Here is an 18257-nt window from a genome sequence, read left to right on the forward strand (position 1 = left end):
AGTGTGCACGCAGAGCTGTGCTAGAGACACAGCAGCAGGTGTGCAGCCAGCGAACCACTCACACGGGACTGGAACTGACAACGTTCTGAAGCCTGTGGGGCTCCTCGCAACCTCCCCACTTGCTCAGCCCACTCAGACACAAACTTAATGAGGTGCCTCTCACCTGTGGGCTGCCCCTACACAAACCCCAACTGCACATCTGATCTAATCTCCAGAGGCCTTTCATATAGAGAACACACTTGCTCAAACACCCCTCCCTTATGGGAAAATGGCATCTCTGCTCAACAGCACAATTTTCTCTTGGGAACTCACAAATCATCTGCTCTCACTAAAACGATGGAATCATGGACTTGTTAAGAAAGCCAGCTGCCATCTCTGTCTGTTCATCAAATCAACTGTTTGACTCAATGGATCTATGAGTATTGTGACTACCCTGTTCTACCCCCAGGCCCTCATCTGCCCATGACGGACAGCAATTTGAGTGTCTTTGACCTCCTCAATCCCTGAACTTTGTTGGTATGGTCTCCAAACTCCCAACTCTTACCTTTCCCTGGTATCCCAGGGTTTCCTGTTGCGCTGAATAGATGCCAACCTCTCTCACTGCAGCCTCTATCCTTACAATCGTTACTCTGCTCAGAACACATTGACCACTTGGCAGTGGGTCCTTGCTCCCACCAGAGTTAAGAGACCAGCCACTGGCAGCTGCAAATCTCGTCACTGTGACTTCTACTTCTGAATTCCTGTTATTAACAATTTATTATCCCAGCAGCTCAGAGTCAATCCCCAAAGAAGGCCTGGTATTTTAATTCACAGAGTTCTTTACCAAAGAACCAGGAACATGTTTCCCAGCGTGCGGCCAGGATGCAGAGAGCTGCACCATTTTGAGATCAATCCCGAAGTGATCTTCCTCAACACCCTTGGTAAATAGTGTCCCTTTGGGCTTCCCTGTTGGCTCAGTGGTAAAGAATCTGCCTACAATGCAGGAGACCCAGCTTCAATCCCTGGGTTGGGAAGATCCCCTGGAGAAGGGAATGGCTAATCACTTCTGTATTCTTGCCTACAGAATTCAATGGATAGAGGAGCCTGGTGGGCTATAGTCCATGAGGTCGCAGAGTTGGACATGACTGAGCGATTAACACTTAACACTTTACATTGTCCCAGGCATTGTTCTAAGCCCTAGGGATGAACAGATGAATAAGACACTGTCTTTGTCCTAAAAGAGTTCTCTGCTTCAAGTTGCTCTTGCCTAAACATGGTAGGCATTCACGCCAAAAAGCAGGCAACTTCTTGAGCAAGCATGGTGTTATAGATGCTGTAGATTACAGCACAAAGTAAGGACAGTTCTTGGTAAACCATAATTGTTGGAAAGAACCAAGGAATTCCCCAGCTGGGATTAGGGGTAGCACCTTCTGAAGACTTACTGTGGATTCTTTTGATTGAGTCTAAAGGAAAGGGAAAAACAGACGGTTCATTTGGTTATTTGATTTTCCCTTCTAACAAGCTGCCAGATCATTACTTTCATGAAGCATTTGGTGTCCCAAGGTAACTATGCTTTCTGTGGAGTACCCTAGAAAGTGATAAATCTAACTGCAAACAAAATAAGAATCTCATGAAAAAAAAAGCAAAAAAAAGCTGAAATAATCACTTTCTTGTGATTAGCAAGCAAGTATATAACCTAGAACAACAAAAGTTGAAAGCAAAATCATTTATTAAGTTAATAACATGCAAAAGATTTAAAGTAGTTTGGTCCTGACAATGCCCTGGGGTTCTTTGTTACAAAAAACACCTAGGTTCTTTAGAAATTTCCCAAGATCAACAACAGAACCAAGAATAAAACCTCACTTTTATCATTTATGCATATTATAAATCTGGGAAATACTAAAGGGTGAACTGGATCTAAAACCTTTCACATCTCTTCCTTCCTCCCATCTTCTAAAGACATAGGTCTTATGGAAATAAGCATGTTTGGAAGGATGTGGCTGTGGGTGGATTTGAGTAACCCTGAAGATTTTGTTTGTTTTTCTGAAGGCATCTGAATATGCCAGTGTTTTCCTAAACATAATGAGAATCAAGAAGAGCTGATTCATGCGAATGCACGGCAAAACCCACAATGTTGTAAAGTAATTAGCCTCCAATTAAAATAAATAAGCTAATTAAAAAAAATAAAAAAAGAAGACCTATGAATATAGGTAGGGGGAAAGAGGGTGGTATTGATCAATACTGGCAAGACAAATAGATTTCTGAAGCCTATGAAATGTCCTTGAACTACTGATCTTTGGAATTCAGCTACAGGTCACCCCATTGTCCTACTTAGAACTTATCTACTGCTACTAAATGATTCTCCCTAGACAATATGGGCTCTCTGTTAGGTTATATCTAAGCTTCCCCTATTACGGTTTCTTTGTTCCCTCACCACAGGTTTCTTCCATTTAATACAGAACACCCTACCTTCTATTATAAGATAAAGGTCAGAGTCAAAACCAAAAAGTTTCACAAAAACAATAACCGCCTTGTTCTCCACAACCTCTATCTACCCCATAACCTCCCCAAAGGGAAAAAAATGCAAGAGGGGAGCTTGGTTTGAATGGAAATTGATTAAACTTTTTTTTCCAGTTTCAACACTATTAAAAAAAAAAAAAAAAAAAACTCTTGGTTTCTAGTGACCTTTCAAATACAGAATAATTAAATGCTGAAGTTGAAAAACTTCAACTTATAGGTGAAAAACCTAAATTTAAAAGTCACCTAACAATGCTGCCAACTCTTATTTATGGGGCCATCCAAGACCCTGAAATGCAAAGATTTCTTGCCCACTACTGCTTTTGTCATACCTTGCCAGGGATGTTGATGCATTTTAAATAATGAAAGAACTATAGCCAGATACCTGGATCTACACTGAACACAGTTCATATGTTACACACACACACACACACAATCAAATTCTGCTGCCCACCCTTAGGGATAAAATATTTTTTAACTACTTAAATAAAATGGCACAAGTACCTAAGTCCCTAAATTCAAACTGAGGGAATTTTTCATCCGTAGAACAGAGATAAGAAATCATATCTATTTCCTATCTACTCTGTAGCCTGATTCTCCTTACTCTCAACTACCTGACTCTCACTACCTGTGGCAATCAGTCACAAGACTGCCAAGACTGCCTTGCTCATGCTAAATACCAATTTCCTATTTTTATTTAGCTTTAAGCTAAATCACCACTAGAAACTGTCATGTGTAACAGAAGTTTAATGAAAATTTAGGAGGGAGTCCAGCAAAGCTGAGAACCATGTAGAAATAAGAGTCACTCCTGTTCCAAAGTTCCTTGATCACATCCACTACATACCAAGGATTTCCTCAGCTCCCTACTGGATAGCCCCTCCATCTGTGTCCCCTCTCCCTCCATCTTTCATTTTCAGAAACTCTCTCCCAGGCTACCCACAGATCAGGCTATCCCCTCACTTGGTTTTTCAGAGTAATTCACCTTTCACTTTGTTTTCCTCTCTCTCCCCAGGACACTCACCAAAAAGGCCTCCAAGGTAATTTTTCTAAGTAAGATACTGTTTACATAAGATAGACTTCTGCTATGCCAGAGAGGTTAGAGGTGGCTATAGCTGGTTTTTGCTTTGAATGACATTCTTTTTCCATTTTTACCACACACATATACCCACAAGCATTAAAAATATGTGTGTGTGTGTGTGTGTGTGTGTGTGTGTGTGTGTGTGTGTGTATGTATATGTGTTAAACATATATTTGCCAGGGTCCAGCCCCGGTGGATCCAGGGAATTCAAAGCGGGGACGGTATCAGCGAGGATCAGGAAACAACTGTTTAATTAAACGTTAATTAAGGATATAAAGAGTGGTGAAATAAGGATAGCTCAGCGAAGAAATTCAGTGAAGAAAAGAGGCTGAATAAAATTCCAAAGCAGGGAATTTACGTCACCTATGAAGGCCGCAGGCGTCCTCCCGTTCTCCCGAAGGAGAGGAGACACTAAGGCCTCCCCCGGTCAGATCTTAGAAGCCCAGGCAAAATTAGTAGGCTTGACGAGCTTCCCCGCCTCAGAGGAAAAATTCAGCCAGAAGGTGAAATAAAGAATGACATGGGGAGACCAAATTTTGGTGAAAAAAAGGACGTACTTTATTTTCCAAAGTAGTTTTATACCTTAAGTTGTGCATAGAGGATAATGGGGGAAGGGGTATAGTCATGCAAGGACAGCAGTTCCTGATCCTAATTGAAGCCAGGCTTTCAAACTTATCATATGCAAAAGTTTAGGTGATTTACATCATCTTATGGCCAGGAGGCCTGTTAACATTTTAAGAAACTTATTTTTCTCTAAAGGTGATTATTCTAAAGTCAGGCACCAGCCTCCAAAAAGCATTAGATAAAGTTGCATTCCCATAGGGCAAAGGTGAGGTGGGCTCAATCCAAAAAAGAATTAACTCAAGGGTCCAAAGTTACAAACATTGAGGCTACTACTTACATTTCTATACACCCATTATATCAATCAATACACTGCCAAGGACACAGTAGGTAAGGGATATGGAGACTTAGCAGTAAACATTGGCCCAACAAGTGAAAAACCCTTCACCAATACAATTTCTAATCAATCTTTTAATTACTCAAAGGAATCTGTATTTAGACAGTTTAGAACATCTCCTGCCTCTCACAGTTGGGAGGCTCTGAACAATCACATGTGGCCGGAAAAACCTATTCAGGCAGGCTAGAGGATTTCCAAAGGAGTTTGTAGGTTGAAACACTGTCACACCCAGGAATTATTAACTGGAGCTGTAAGCTAACTCTTTTTTCAGAGAGAGGTAGTGGGGGACAGACCCCCATAAAGTCAGAGGTGTAGGTGAGAGCACAAAGCAGAAAGTAGGCAGACTCTGGTTTTGGGGGTAGATGCTCGAGAATTTCCAGGGGGACTCCTGAGGCTCGACCCCGCCTTTGCGTATGCCGAGCCTCCTCCCTCATGACTTTTGCCACAGGTGGAGCTCCTCAGGCCAGCTCCCAGCATATATTCAACTATTAAAGCTATTGTCCTTGACAAGTAGAATTTAACAAATGAAAGTGAAAGTTGCTCAGTCATGTCTGACTCTTTGCAACTCCATGGATAGTCCATGAAATTCTCCAGGCCAGAATACTGGATTTGGTAGCCTTTCCCTTCTCCAAAGGATCTTCCCAACCCAGGTCTCCTGCATGGTAGGCAGATTCTTTACCAGCCGAGCCACAAGGGAAGCCCAAGAATACTGGAGTAGATAGCCTATCCCTTCTCCAATGGATCTTCCTGACCCAGGAATCGAACCAGGGTCTCCTGCATTGCGGGTGGATTCCTTACCAACTGAGCTATTAGGGAAGCATAATTTAACAAAGTTGGGAGCCTTTATTTTCCTATAGTGTGTGTATGTGTATATTGTGTAAGACTATTTTTAATCATTAGGTCCTATTTTACAATTAAATAAGGAAAAACATTGCTAATAGAAACCGAAATCTTGGAGTAATCCTTCTTCTTCAGTTTCCCCACATCCTATCCATCTGTAAGGCCACCTCCAAAATGTTACACCTCATCCACTTCTTTCTCCACTGCCACCCTAGTTTGCAACCCACCACTTCTAACCTGGATACCACAATAGTCTCCTAATATGTCTCCATGTTTTCACTCTTACAATTTATTCTCTGCATAGCAGAGAGATTTTTAAAGCATTCCATGACACCTGCCTGCTTAAAATTCTTTGAAGGCTTCCTAAGAAAACCCAAACCCCTTCCCAAGGCATTGCAGGACCTAGTGGTCGCCTCCTCTCTGCCCTCACCTCCAGCCACACTCCCTCTTGTTCACTGTGCTCTAAGCATGTTAGTTGGAGCACAAAATTCATTCCTTGCTTAACCTGCTTCTTGGGGCTGGTTTCTTCCCTACATGTCTTAGCTTCAATGGCACCTCCTTAGCAGGCCCTCCCAAAGCACACTATCTGAAATAAGTCATGACATTATTCTCTATCAAGGTGCTAACAACAACCTCTAACCTACTTGATTACTCATTTATCTGCATCTCCAATGGGAGGTAAGTCCCCTGGGGCAAAGACCACATTTGTTTTGTTCTCTATTGTATCCTCTACAGACTAATATAACACGTGGCTAAGAGCAATGTACGGATGAATAAATGAATGAATCACCTTTTCTTTGGAAGTTGTGCTAGGAACTTTACATATAGGCATAAAAATGTGACTTGAACTTTTCAGGATCTTACCCTCAAACAGGAGGAATAAGACTTGTGAATAAATAATGACAAAATGTTGTAAGAACTCAGAAGAGGAAAAAATGCTTTTAATAATTAAGATAATCAAAGGCTTTATAGATGAGTGGGAAGTTGAGATGATGGATACTGAGGGATGGGTAAGATCTCAAAGGATGGAAATTTCAATATTCCACATAGAATGAGGAAAGATACAAAGCACACCTGGGAGATGATATGGAGCTGTTTTACTAGAGGAGGTTTGTGTAGTGTGGATTAAGTTGGGGAAAGGCAGATTGGGGTCAGATTTTTGAAAATCATAAATACGAGAATAGGAAGTTTAAACTTTCAGTTTTTCAAAAGAATACTGACATGATCAAAGTAAATTTGAGCCAAGGGAATCTTGCAGTGGCATATAAGACCAATTAGAAGGTATGTCATTTATTAGGGCTTCCCAGGTGGCACTAGTGGTAAAGAACCTGCCTGCCAATGCAGGAGACGCTAGAGAAACAGGTTTGATCCCTGGGTCAGAAAGATCCTCTGGAGAAGGGAAAGGCTACCCACCCCAGTATTCTAGCCTGGAGAATTCCATGGACAGAGGAGCCTGATGGGTTATGTTTCATGGAATTGCAAAAAGTCGGACATGACTGAAGTGACTACATACGCATGCCATAAAAGGGTATCACATACTGGATGGATTTCACAACAGAAATTTGTTTCTTCAGAGTCGTAGAGGCTCAGAGTCCAAGGTCAAGGTTTCGGCCGGTTTGGCTGCCTTCCTGCTGTGTCCTCTTATGGTTGCCTCTCTGTGCATACCAGGGATGGGCCGCTGTCTGTGTGTCCTAATCTCTTCTTATTAGGACATCAGTCCCACTAGATTGGGGCCCACCCTAATGAAATCATTTTAACTTAGTCACTTCCTTAAAGGCCTTGTTTCCAAATGCAGTCACATTCTTAGGTGCTGGGTATTAGGACCTCAACATACAAATTTTAAGGGGAAAATAATTATCCATGAAGTGAAGTGAAAGTCACTCAATTGTGTCCCACTCTTTGTACAGTCCATGGAAAATTCTCCAGGCTAGAATACTGGAGTGGGCTGCGTTCCCTTTTCCAGGGGATCTTCCCAACCCAGGGATTGAACCCAGGTCTCCCACATTGCAGGCAGATTCTTTACCAGCTGAGCCACAAGGAATTGTCCGTAGCAGAAAGTAAGGGAGAGGAAATAATATGGGGGATTCAATGTCAAGATGTCTCATCTTTCCTTTCTTAATGTCATGAGGATCCCTCCCCCTCTTCCCTTGTTGATCATGAGGAAATTTTGGAGAGGTCTTGGGTATATTCAAGTAGAAAAGAAAGCCTATAAATTTTTTTGTATAAAAGCAAAGGTTTTTTTAAATTTACCCTTTAATTTTTTTTTAATTGGAAGATAGTTGCTTTATAATGTTGTGTTGATTTCTGCCATACAACAATGTTAATCAGCTTTAAGTATGGTTGTCACAGAGCACCTATAATTTTGATGTAAAGAAATCAAAGATGATGGTTTCTGATTAGTAAACATTCTCCTCCTTCCCTCATACAATGAAATTCTTACAAAAGTTGAAGTCAAATTTTTAAATTCTAAATCTTTATATGAAGGCCCTGAGGGAAAAAACTTTCCATGGCCTAGTATCAGGAATGGTTACTTTCCTCTTACATTCCTACACGGATTGACTGTTACCTAGGGAATCCTATAAATTTTGTAAACAATCATGTTCACTTTTCTGGTTAGTTCCTAGACAGGCCCAACTCCAACAAATGTAGGGAACTTTATAGCATAAATGTTACATTCTAAGTTCACTTCTGGATTCATCTAGTATCCCCCACACTTTTTTTCCCAATGTCTCATTTGTCTTATGCATTTACTTTTTTTTCATTCTGTAAGATTTCTAAAGTAGTCTTTGCACCCAGGTTGGTTATTTAAAAAAAATAAATAAATAAGCATTGAATTTTTTTAAGACAAAATCTGACATTAAATTTAGTAATTTTATTTCATAATGGAAGTCTTGCAAATTTTGGTTCTCACTAGATGTTTGTCCATAGCCATAAAACTAACAGTAAATTGGTAGGAACAAAGTGGGAGAGAGGAAAAAGTGAAGATTCTCCTATTCCTGGAACCTGTGTCTAATAGTCAGATTCTTTCCCACTCCTCAGAGCAGCTGGTTTCTATAGTCTCCAATGATCCCCAGCTACTGACTCCAATCATGCTATAAACCTCTCTTCATTGTCCCTCACTATCAAGGCTGTGTTCATTCCTCTGGATTCCTTTAGCCAACAGGTATCTCTCTTGGTCAGAGTCCGGGGCCCAAACCTGGGTAGTGGTCACTTGGGTGACATACCAGTGAATACTACAAAAGCACCAGCTCACGTGACTGTACCTAACCTCTAGGCACACCCTGTCTAATATTGGGGTCGGTTTTACCATTATATCTTGTCTCTCCAAGTAGATCATCAATCTGAAGGAAAGACGTTCTCTTCCTTTTTGTGAGCCCCTCAACTGCATCACAATGCTAAGTACATAGTAGTTCATCACTAAACACTTGTTAGTATAAATGAATTTAGTGCCTCTAAAAAGGGTAGAAATAGCAACAGCTAAAGGAGAAAGGGAAGCTGCAGGTCCAAGACTCAGTTAACTATGTCTGTTTGGGGGCTTTACCAAGGGACCAGAACAGACCACGTGGGGCTGACCACAGGACACTTATAAGAGAGGAATTGCTTGGGAGGAAGGAAGGGAGTTATCACTTTCAATGTTATTTGGAGAAATATTCAGCCTCAAACAAGGAAAACTGAAAGTCAAAAAGAGTTATAGGCTATAAAGGTAGGGAGAATATACAGCAAAAATAAAAAGGATGGGGAGAAGATACACATTAACTGAGCACCAGAGCCAGGCACAATGCTAAATGTTTTACACATACTAGTTAATCTTCTCAACTAACTCTTGGGCAGGCACAGAAGGAAACAGGCTATAAGAAGATAACAACTTCCCTAAAGTCACATAGCTTGTGATTTACAGATCAGAGAGCTGAGCTCAACCTACCTGATGAGAAAGCCCAAGCTCTTGATTCAATACCACACATTGGACAATAAACATGAGGGGTTCAGACTGAGATGTAAATGGTGGGTGATCAGTAAATCAAGAGAGAAGGAAATTAAAAGAATGGAGTGAGCGCAAGACAGAAGTTTCAGGATAAAAGGTCACGAGCACCAGGCCTGTGCGAGAACATACATGTCCCACTAGTATGGGTTTACTTCTTAAAGGACACCAATTACCCCTACAGTGTATTCTACGAAATTTGACATTTACATGTTCCTCTGAGTCCCTGTGATAATTCATTTTACGATATCATAGTTAAGAGAACTTTTCTTACTAAAATAAAATCTCCCTGTCTTCCTCTTTCATAACATTGTAACTGGACACTCCCAGAAAACCAAGAAAACTGCTTATTTGTGTAACACACCTAGTTTTAAAAAGACAATCCCTTAAGAAATTGCATAGACAAGCCACAGATGGGAAGAAAATGTTTTCAAAACAAGTATCTGGCAAATTATATCCATAATTTACAAAGAACTCTTAAAACTCAACAATAGGGAAAATAAACTTTTCAATTAATTAATTACTAAACACTTTGGGATTCCATTTGAAAATGGGCAGAAGCTCTGAACAAACATTTTACTAAAGGAGATATATGGATGGCAAATAAGTATATGGAAATTTGTTCAGCATCACATGTCATTAGAAAAATCGCAAATCAAAGCAACAATGAGGTACCATGACACAATAATTCGAATGGTGAAAATCCAAATTCAACATCAAATGCCAATTAGGATGTGGAGCAACAAGAACTCTCATTCATTGCTGAAGGGAATACAGCTTGGCAATTTCCTGCAAAACTAAACAGTCTTACCATATGATCCAGAAATGTGCCCCTTGGTATTTATTCAAGTGAGTTGAAAAATTACGTCCACCCAAAAACCTACACATGAACATTTGTAGAAGTTTTACTCATAAGTGCCAAATATTAGAAACAGCCAAGATGTCCATCAATAAGTGAATAGATTAAGGTATGGTACATTCATAAAATAAATGGAAATGAGCTACTAAGTCATGGAAAGATCTTAAGTGCATACTGCTAAGTGAAAGAAGCCAGTCTGAAAAGACTACATACTATATCATTCCAACTACATGACATTTGAGAAAAATGCAAAACTATAGAGACAGCAAAAACACAGTCTCTACTGTGTTGTCCATTCTCCCTAAATTCCAAGCTGCCAGGAATTCAGGGAGAAGGAAGGAGGGATGACTAGGCAGAACACAGGGAAATTTTAAGATGATAGAACTATTCAATACAATACCATTAGGTGGATATAGGACATTACGCATTTGTCAAAAGCCATAGAACTGGACAACACAAATAGGGAACCCTAAAGTGAACTATTGACTTTAATTAATAGTGATATATCAATATGGGTTTACAAGGCTTCCCTTGTGGCTCAGACGGTAAAGTGTCTGCCTACACTGTGGGAGACCTGGGTTCGATCCCTGGGTCAGGAAGTTCCCCTGAAGAAGGAAATGGCAACCCACTCCAGTATTCTTGCCTGGAAAATCCCATGGACGGAAAGGCCCGGTAGGCTACAGTCCATGGGGTCGCAAAAAGTCGGACACGACTGAACGACTTCACTTCACTTCAATAGTGATATATCAGTATGGGTTTACCAGTTGTAGCAAATCCACCACAGCAAAGCAAGATGTGAAGAATAAGGGAAATTCTGCATGTGAGAAGAGGGAGCAGTATGGCAACTCTCCATTTTTCTGTAAACCTCTTTAATTATACTAAAAATAAAGTCTATTAACTTAAAAAGGAAAATAAAAAATGATACCTAAATATGTTTGTCTACTAGGCTCAATAGCTAATGGCATGAAAATTGAACCTGTAAATTTGTATATATACACATTCTGGTAAACTTTGGCAAATTTCAATTTTCCTTTGTCTTTTGAGGTTGTGTTTTACATTTGAAACAACCCTTAATGCTATTTATTGCTTTAAAATGCTGCTTATGATGAATGCATCCTTTTTTATACACAGTGAATCTACCAAAATTAACTTTTGTCTTATTCCAGATTAGTGGAAATTTCAGTGCTTCAAGTAGTTTTATGGGTCCTTTGGTAGCTCAGGTGGTAAAGAATCTGCCTGCAATGCAGGAGACCCAGGTTCGATCCCGGGGTCAGGAAGTTCCCCTGAAGAAGGGAATAGCAACCCACTCCAGTATTTTTGCTTGGAGAATTCCATGGACAAAGGAGTCTGGCAGGCTACAGTCTGTGGGGTCACAAAGAGTCAGACACAGCTGAGCAACAGTCACTTCACTTCAATTCACTTCAGTCGCTCAGTCGTGTCCGACTCTTTGCGACCCCATGAATCAAAGCACGCCAGGCCTCCCTGTCCATCACCAACTCCCGGAGTTCACTCAAACTCATGTCCATCGGGTCGGTGATGGCATCCAGCCATCTCATCCTCTGTCGTCCCCTTCTCCTCCTGCCCCCAATCCCTCCCAGCATCAGAGTCTTTTCCAATGAGTCAACTCTTTGCATAAGGTGGCCAAAGGACTGGAGTTTTAGCTTTAGCATCATTCCTTCCAAAGACTTCAAGTAGTTTTAAGATAGAAATCATATTGTTTCACAATCATGTGAATTGTTCTTCTCTGAAGAGAATTCATTTTGTTCTTAAGAGAGAAATACCATTTTTGAAAATCATCTCACTTCATCCTTATCCATCAAATGTGTCACTAAGGTTCAGGAACTAATTACCTTTGTAGTACCAAGACAAAGAAAAATGAAAAAAATGAACAGTGATCACATATCTCCATTAGAAATACAGTAAATTTGAGACAAATTTCATACACCCTTTCCCAAGACACATAGAAAGAATAAAACTCTAATATACCCTGTTGGAGAATTATCGTTGGCTTGTTATGACTTTATGTGGTTTCATAAAAGGCAAGGAAGAGTCATTGTGCTGCAGTGTTTGTAAAAACGGGGAAGAAAGAAGAGGAAGCAACAGAACTCCTGGAAAGCTACGACTCAAGTGGGGAGTGAAACTCAAGGGGTGCTGGGATGCTGGGGAAATTCCTGCAAGGTTGGAAAGCAAAAAACTGAGAGGACATCAGATTTCAAATCCACGGGTGACAGCACACTCAAGTCAGAAGCTTAAGTTAGAAGTAAAGAAGAGTGCTGGTATAGGACCAAAATATTTGTGTTCAAGAGTCCTGTCCTTTACAAGTCACTTCCTTGGACAGTTTCCCACTAATGGTAGATGCTTACTTCCTGGTTCACGGTGATGTTCTCAGCTGTATGCAGTTACATGATAAAAATGGAGAGATTGCAAGTCAACACTCCATTGAGAGTTAAAGCTCTGTGGAACCATTTGAATGGAGACTGTCAATCCCTTTGATAGCTTGAATCCATTCTAGCAGGTCCCAGTGAGATGATCAATTCCTCTCTGAAACCAAGAATCCAACTAAGCAAAAGATCAAGAGTTCCATCCTAAGATTCACAATCCTCTGCATCATTCCTGTGAACAGGAAGAGCTAGATAACAACTGGCTCTCCTCAGCCTTATACCAGTGCCCTTGACTCAGCTCCTGGGCTTCCCAGGTAGCACAGTGGAAAAGAACCCACCTGCCAATGCAGAAGATGCATGAGACTCGGGTTCGATCTCTGGGTCAGGAAGATCCCCTGGAGGAGGAAATGGCAACCCACTCCAGAATTTTGCCTGGAAAAATTCCATGGACAGAGGAGCCTGAGAGGCTACAGTCGATGGGGTCGCAAAGAGTTGGACACGAGTGAGCAGGCCCACACACACTGACTCCGCTCCTACATCCCCATCAGGTAGCCAGTCTGTCCGCCTCCCACTTGGATCTCTGGGTACTCAAGTTTCTCCACTTTCTCCTCCTCAGACCTCTCTCTCCTCTACGGGACTCTATGCTACATTCGAACCAGCTGGATCTACTAGACGTTCTAGGTACTGCCAGGGATCGCCTCCAAATTCTTTGTATTCATTTTGAAATAAGGAGATGTGAAATAATCAAGGACAAAGAAAAGTTAGTCAATACATACATACATTTTAAAGATATTTATTTTTATTCATTTATTTGGCTGTGCCAGGTCCCAGCCGTAGCACATGGGGTCTTTTAGTTGTAGCCCGTGAACTCCTAGCACGCAGAATCCAGTTCCCTGGCCAGGGATCAAACCTTGGCCCCAAGCACTGGGAGTGCAGAGTCTTAGCTACTGGATCACCAGGGAAGTCCCCTCAATAAATATTAAGCAGCAAACTGGGAAGAGGTAAAATGGGGAATACAAGGGCTACAAAATAATCTAAACGGGTAGTTCTCAAAATGGAAAAACATCAGAATCACTTTGAAAACATCTCTCAATATTTTCAGACATCACCCCAGACTTGGTGAATAAAAATGGCAGAGAGTGGAGAGAGGAGCGTAAGTTTAAAAAAGTTCCACAAGTGATTGATTTGCAACTGTGTTTAAATGCAGATAGAATTTGTAGCTGAGCCAAAGCATTTATTTTTGCACCTATTTTCTTTATGTTCATTTGGAAAGAAGGCGTGAAACAATCAGGTACAAAGAAATAAAAGCTATTAAATGCATATGATGTAATTAAGTATCATTTCTGTGCACACATTTTCTTTTTGAACACATTTTCTTTTTGTCTCAGAAAAACAGTGCTTCTAAAACTTTCTTTTAAAAAAAAATATAAGAATACATTAAGAAATACATACATTAAGAAATCAATTCACCCAAGCACACAGAAAACTTCCAAGTTAATTCTATAGTTAATCTACCATTAACTCTTCTTTGTTTAAAATTTTATTGCTCTAATATTTCTGGCATTCAGAAGTACAAAATAGCCAACAATCAATTTTTTTCAGGGTATTAGTCTGAGTATTAATTGTCTCATACAATGAACACACACGTTGGAATAGAAGGCTTGGAAATTGAACTAAATCTGGATTGATCCCCCGGAAGTTTAGTTTTGTCAGTAGGCTTTTTCCTCCTAAAAATGAAACGTCTCCAGAAATGAGTTAATTGATAATTCTTTTTAAGTTGTATACTTTTTCATAAGAATTTACTGCCAATGAACTTCAGAATAAAGCTGCCATATATGTGACGTATGAGGGTGGGTAGAAGTCAGTTGGCACAGGGTCTCTAGGGGCCGTCCCCCATAGATGTTTTGACACCCTATTAAACATTCTGAAAATCCCATAGGGCTTTAAGCCTCCTATATGGTCTGATCCTAGTCAGAGGTGGGTTTACTGGCATCACCCAGACAAAAAAGGCAGGTTCTGTGTGGGCGTAGGGGTAATTGACAAGTATGACTGAAGACTTGGGGGGCTGAGTAGTTAAAGCTGTGGTTTAACTAACAATTTCAGTTTTGAGTTGTTGGGGGCCCCCATAAGAGCTAGAAAAGACTATATTTGGGGGAGAGAATCTGCCAGGCATCAGTTCTAAAGACCTTCCACCAGAACCCTCAGATCACCTACAAGCAGGAAATGCTCTAATAGAAACGGGTAGTGTCTCAGTCACTGGCCAATTTCTTAAAGGCCACATTTTATGAGTTGGAGTCAGGCTTCTCGAATATTTTCTAATTCTCAATCTAAGTTTTCTTTTCCCTCACGACTAATAAAGGTAACCAGAAAAATAGTCTCTGTGACTTCTAACACTTATTTTTTGGAGTACATTGAGTTTTTACTTTATAAGCACAAATAATCTATCTGTCAGACTTTTATTCAATTCTCTAAGACCCTACTTAGGTTTCACCCACGTCTAAAGCTTCCTCTGGCTAACCCCAATAGCTAGGCGGTTGAATTATTTATGTATAGCTTCATTACTGAAAAACACATTGCATTACACTGGAACATATATCTATCTCCTTGAGGCAAACGTCATGTTTTATTCATACAATATCTCTCTTCCTTTGTTGGTTCTAAACTGAGTATTTCTTGGGAAAAATAAAATGAGATAGAAAAAGAGAACAAAGAGGGAAGGAAGAAAAATGAAGCAAAAAGAAATTATCTCTTTATCTTATATTCAAATAATTATTTCTACATAACAAAAGTTCAGTTCATTTCATGCTCACACAAATAGTTACTGGAATGGATCAAAATACAGTTTCACACAGTATAGGAGAAAGAGTAGGTCAACTGTTCTTCCCTTGAGGCCATACCTCAGTAGTAGTTTATGTCTTAGAAACGCCTCAGATCACCATATCTGATAACTCTGTAATTCTCTCCTTAGGTCTTTTCAGCCTAAAAGTCCCAAGGACTGGGCATCTGAGTGAATAGGAGTACAAAACTCTACATACAGCACCTGCTCAATGAATACTTACTAAAGTCACATAGGAATGCCCTGAAGAAAGAGACAATTATGCTGAAGGGAATTCTATTTTCTCCTGAGTTTAATTAAAAAAAAAGTACAGTCAACTGGTCTAGAATGACTGAAGGTAAGCCTGGACTCAAGCTCCTCAAATCAGAGCTTTTGGCTGGTGCTTTTTTAAGGAGAAATGAACTCACAGTGAATAAACAGCTGGTTTTAGAAGAACTGAATAAAAATAGTTTCGGAAGAGAGTGATCTTCAAAAGTTACTTTACTTTACGAACTTGTGTCTGTGCTTCTGAAGGACAACTAGATACAAATTCAGAATCTCAGAACTCTAGCTCTGTTGTTGACAGAAAATAGATGGCCAACTTTAATCAAGTCATTTCCATTTTCTGTGCTCTATTTCCTCATCTCTTCAAGAAGGATAAAAATCTCTGCTGTATCTCAGCATTGTTGTGATTCCAAACCAGTATATGATCTAATTCACAACAGTGTCTTCTAAAAGTTCTCTAACCACAGTTCTTGGTACACAGACAATCCCCCCAAAAATGTTTACGGAATAAATGGAGTGGAGTGGGTCAGAATGAATTTCTTCATTCATTTTCTGAGTTCAAAACATCTTTGTTATTCTTGGAGGTAGATGCTATGATCAATGAGATGAAAAATATTCAGCAATACCTATTAGTTTTTCAAAGCTCAGGTCACTGGGAAAACTTATTTGCTGTTGTTATTGTTACTATTTTTATCCACCAGATATTTCAAAGAGTTTTTCCCTATGCCACGTTTTCACATTTGACATTGTTTTTATTTCCATATTTCGTGATGAAATAAAGGCGGCAGGAAGGAGACAAACATAACCGTGTCCAGTCTGTAAGTACTTTCCAGTTCTAATTTTTTCCTTTCAGAGGGTCATTGAACTGTAACATGGGGCATTGGAGTGAAAGCATCACAGATGTAGATATAAAGATCCAAGTAAGTAATAGATATTTGGGTCACTAACAGGACAAACAACACAATTAATATTGTCATAATAGACTCGTACTGGACACATACAAAGTACCAGTTCATTTAACACAATTGTAAAACAAGAAATAATAGGCAACTGGAAGGCAGAGAAGCTGAAGGTAGGGCAATGGGAGATAGAAAGAAATCCTCTGATAAATCAAGACGATGATAGTAGTATAATGATGACAGAAAATCATCGTGACTGTCAAGAAAGAAGTTAATTTCCTTTCCTCAGAGAGGGTTAGGTGGACAACCACCACTGTAAAACCCATGTCCTCTCAGAGGAAATATTAGGGTATCACTACCCATTCAACCCAAAATAGCATCCAGCTCCCATAGTGGAATCATAGGAGACTGCACCATAGCGTTCGGCTGATATGACTGGGAAAACAAGGAGTACCACGACAGCAGAGGAGCTGAGCGGGAGTTCTTCCAGACAGAAGCAAGCCAAGAACCACCAGTACTGAATGATGATCTGTACTGTGGTTGGGATCTGTTGCTTCATGTTTCAGTTATTTCCATGAGTGCTTGGGGGGAAAAATAATGTTCCACTCATTACAGACAAAAAAGCTATCCACCTAGAGGGTTAGGGTTAGGGTTAGGGTTATACACACATAGAGGAATACATACAGATGTTTCACAAAAGGGGATCACATACACACAAAGCTGAATTAGGAGCTCACAGTCTAAAATAGGAATTCTTAACCTGGAATCTATAAACAGAATAAAGGGAAATCCATGAAATTGAATTGAAAAAATATATACACTATTATTTCCTCTAATTTCTAACTACAATTTTTCATGTCCTTCAATTAAGAATGTAGGCAATAAACTAACCCCAGTAGTATTAGCAGTAATTGTGACCTTGTCTCCTATTGAAATTAAGTATTTTCATCTTCTTTATAATCCTTACAGATATTGTAAACTACTAACAGATACCCAAGAAACACTTATGCTCATCATTCCTGAAGCTGCAATATTAGAGTCACCAGTTAAGTTTATCTAATGCATTAATAAAGAAGCATATATGTTGCTATATATCCCACACATGGGATTTTTTAATATTTTGATAACCATATTTCAGTATAACTGGTTTCTTTTATAAGCCTGCATACTTTATCTGACAGATTTTAAAATATTCTGAGAAGTGGTTCATAGACTTCATTTGATGGCCAAATGGGTTCATGTTACAAAAGATTAAGGACTCCAGGTATGAAGAGAAGTCAGACAAGCACAGAGCTCCTGTGTCAGCCTGACATAAGTGTAGCAAATGTCTTTTGATGGAAGTCTGTTTTCTAACCTTCTTGCTCCTTCTCTGAAGCAGTTGCCTTCCAATAAGTCCCTTTCCTGATGATATAATCTAGAGCTTATATCTATTAAGTGCAACCAAGACTCAGATGGCACTGTATTTAATAATATATTATGATTTTAAAAGTACATTTTATAGAAGATGCATGAATAGCTATCACATGCTAAATCTTCTAAAATGTTAACAGTTTAATAAGTCTCCTTATTGAATCTAATCTGCCCTAATAGATGCTACCCCCTACCTCATAGCAACTACCAAATGACAGGCCTAATACCTAAAAAGAATTGAATGTCATATTGCCTTG

The 18257-nt window shown here is 39.8% G+C and overlaps 1 long non-coding RNA gene across 2 annotated transcripts in view; it reads right to left on the reverse strand.

Annotated features, from left to right (window-relative positions):
• Window positions 1–18257, reverse strand: part of LOC147356685 (uncharacterized) — a 437761-nt gene that overhangs the window by 380972 nt on the left and 38532 nt on the right. The window lies entirely within an intron of this gene.

The sequence above is a fragment of the Bos grunniens genome, chromosome 16, assembly GCF_055505025.1.
Source record: "Bos grunniens cultivar Pamir isolate PY7600 chromosome 16, Bosgru_T2T1.0, whole genome shotgun sequence".
NCBI classification, from domain to species: Eukaryota; Metazoa; Chordata; class Mammalia; order Artiodactyla; family Bovidae; genus Bos; species Bos grunniens.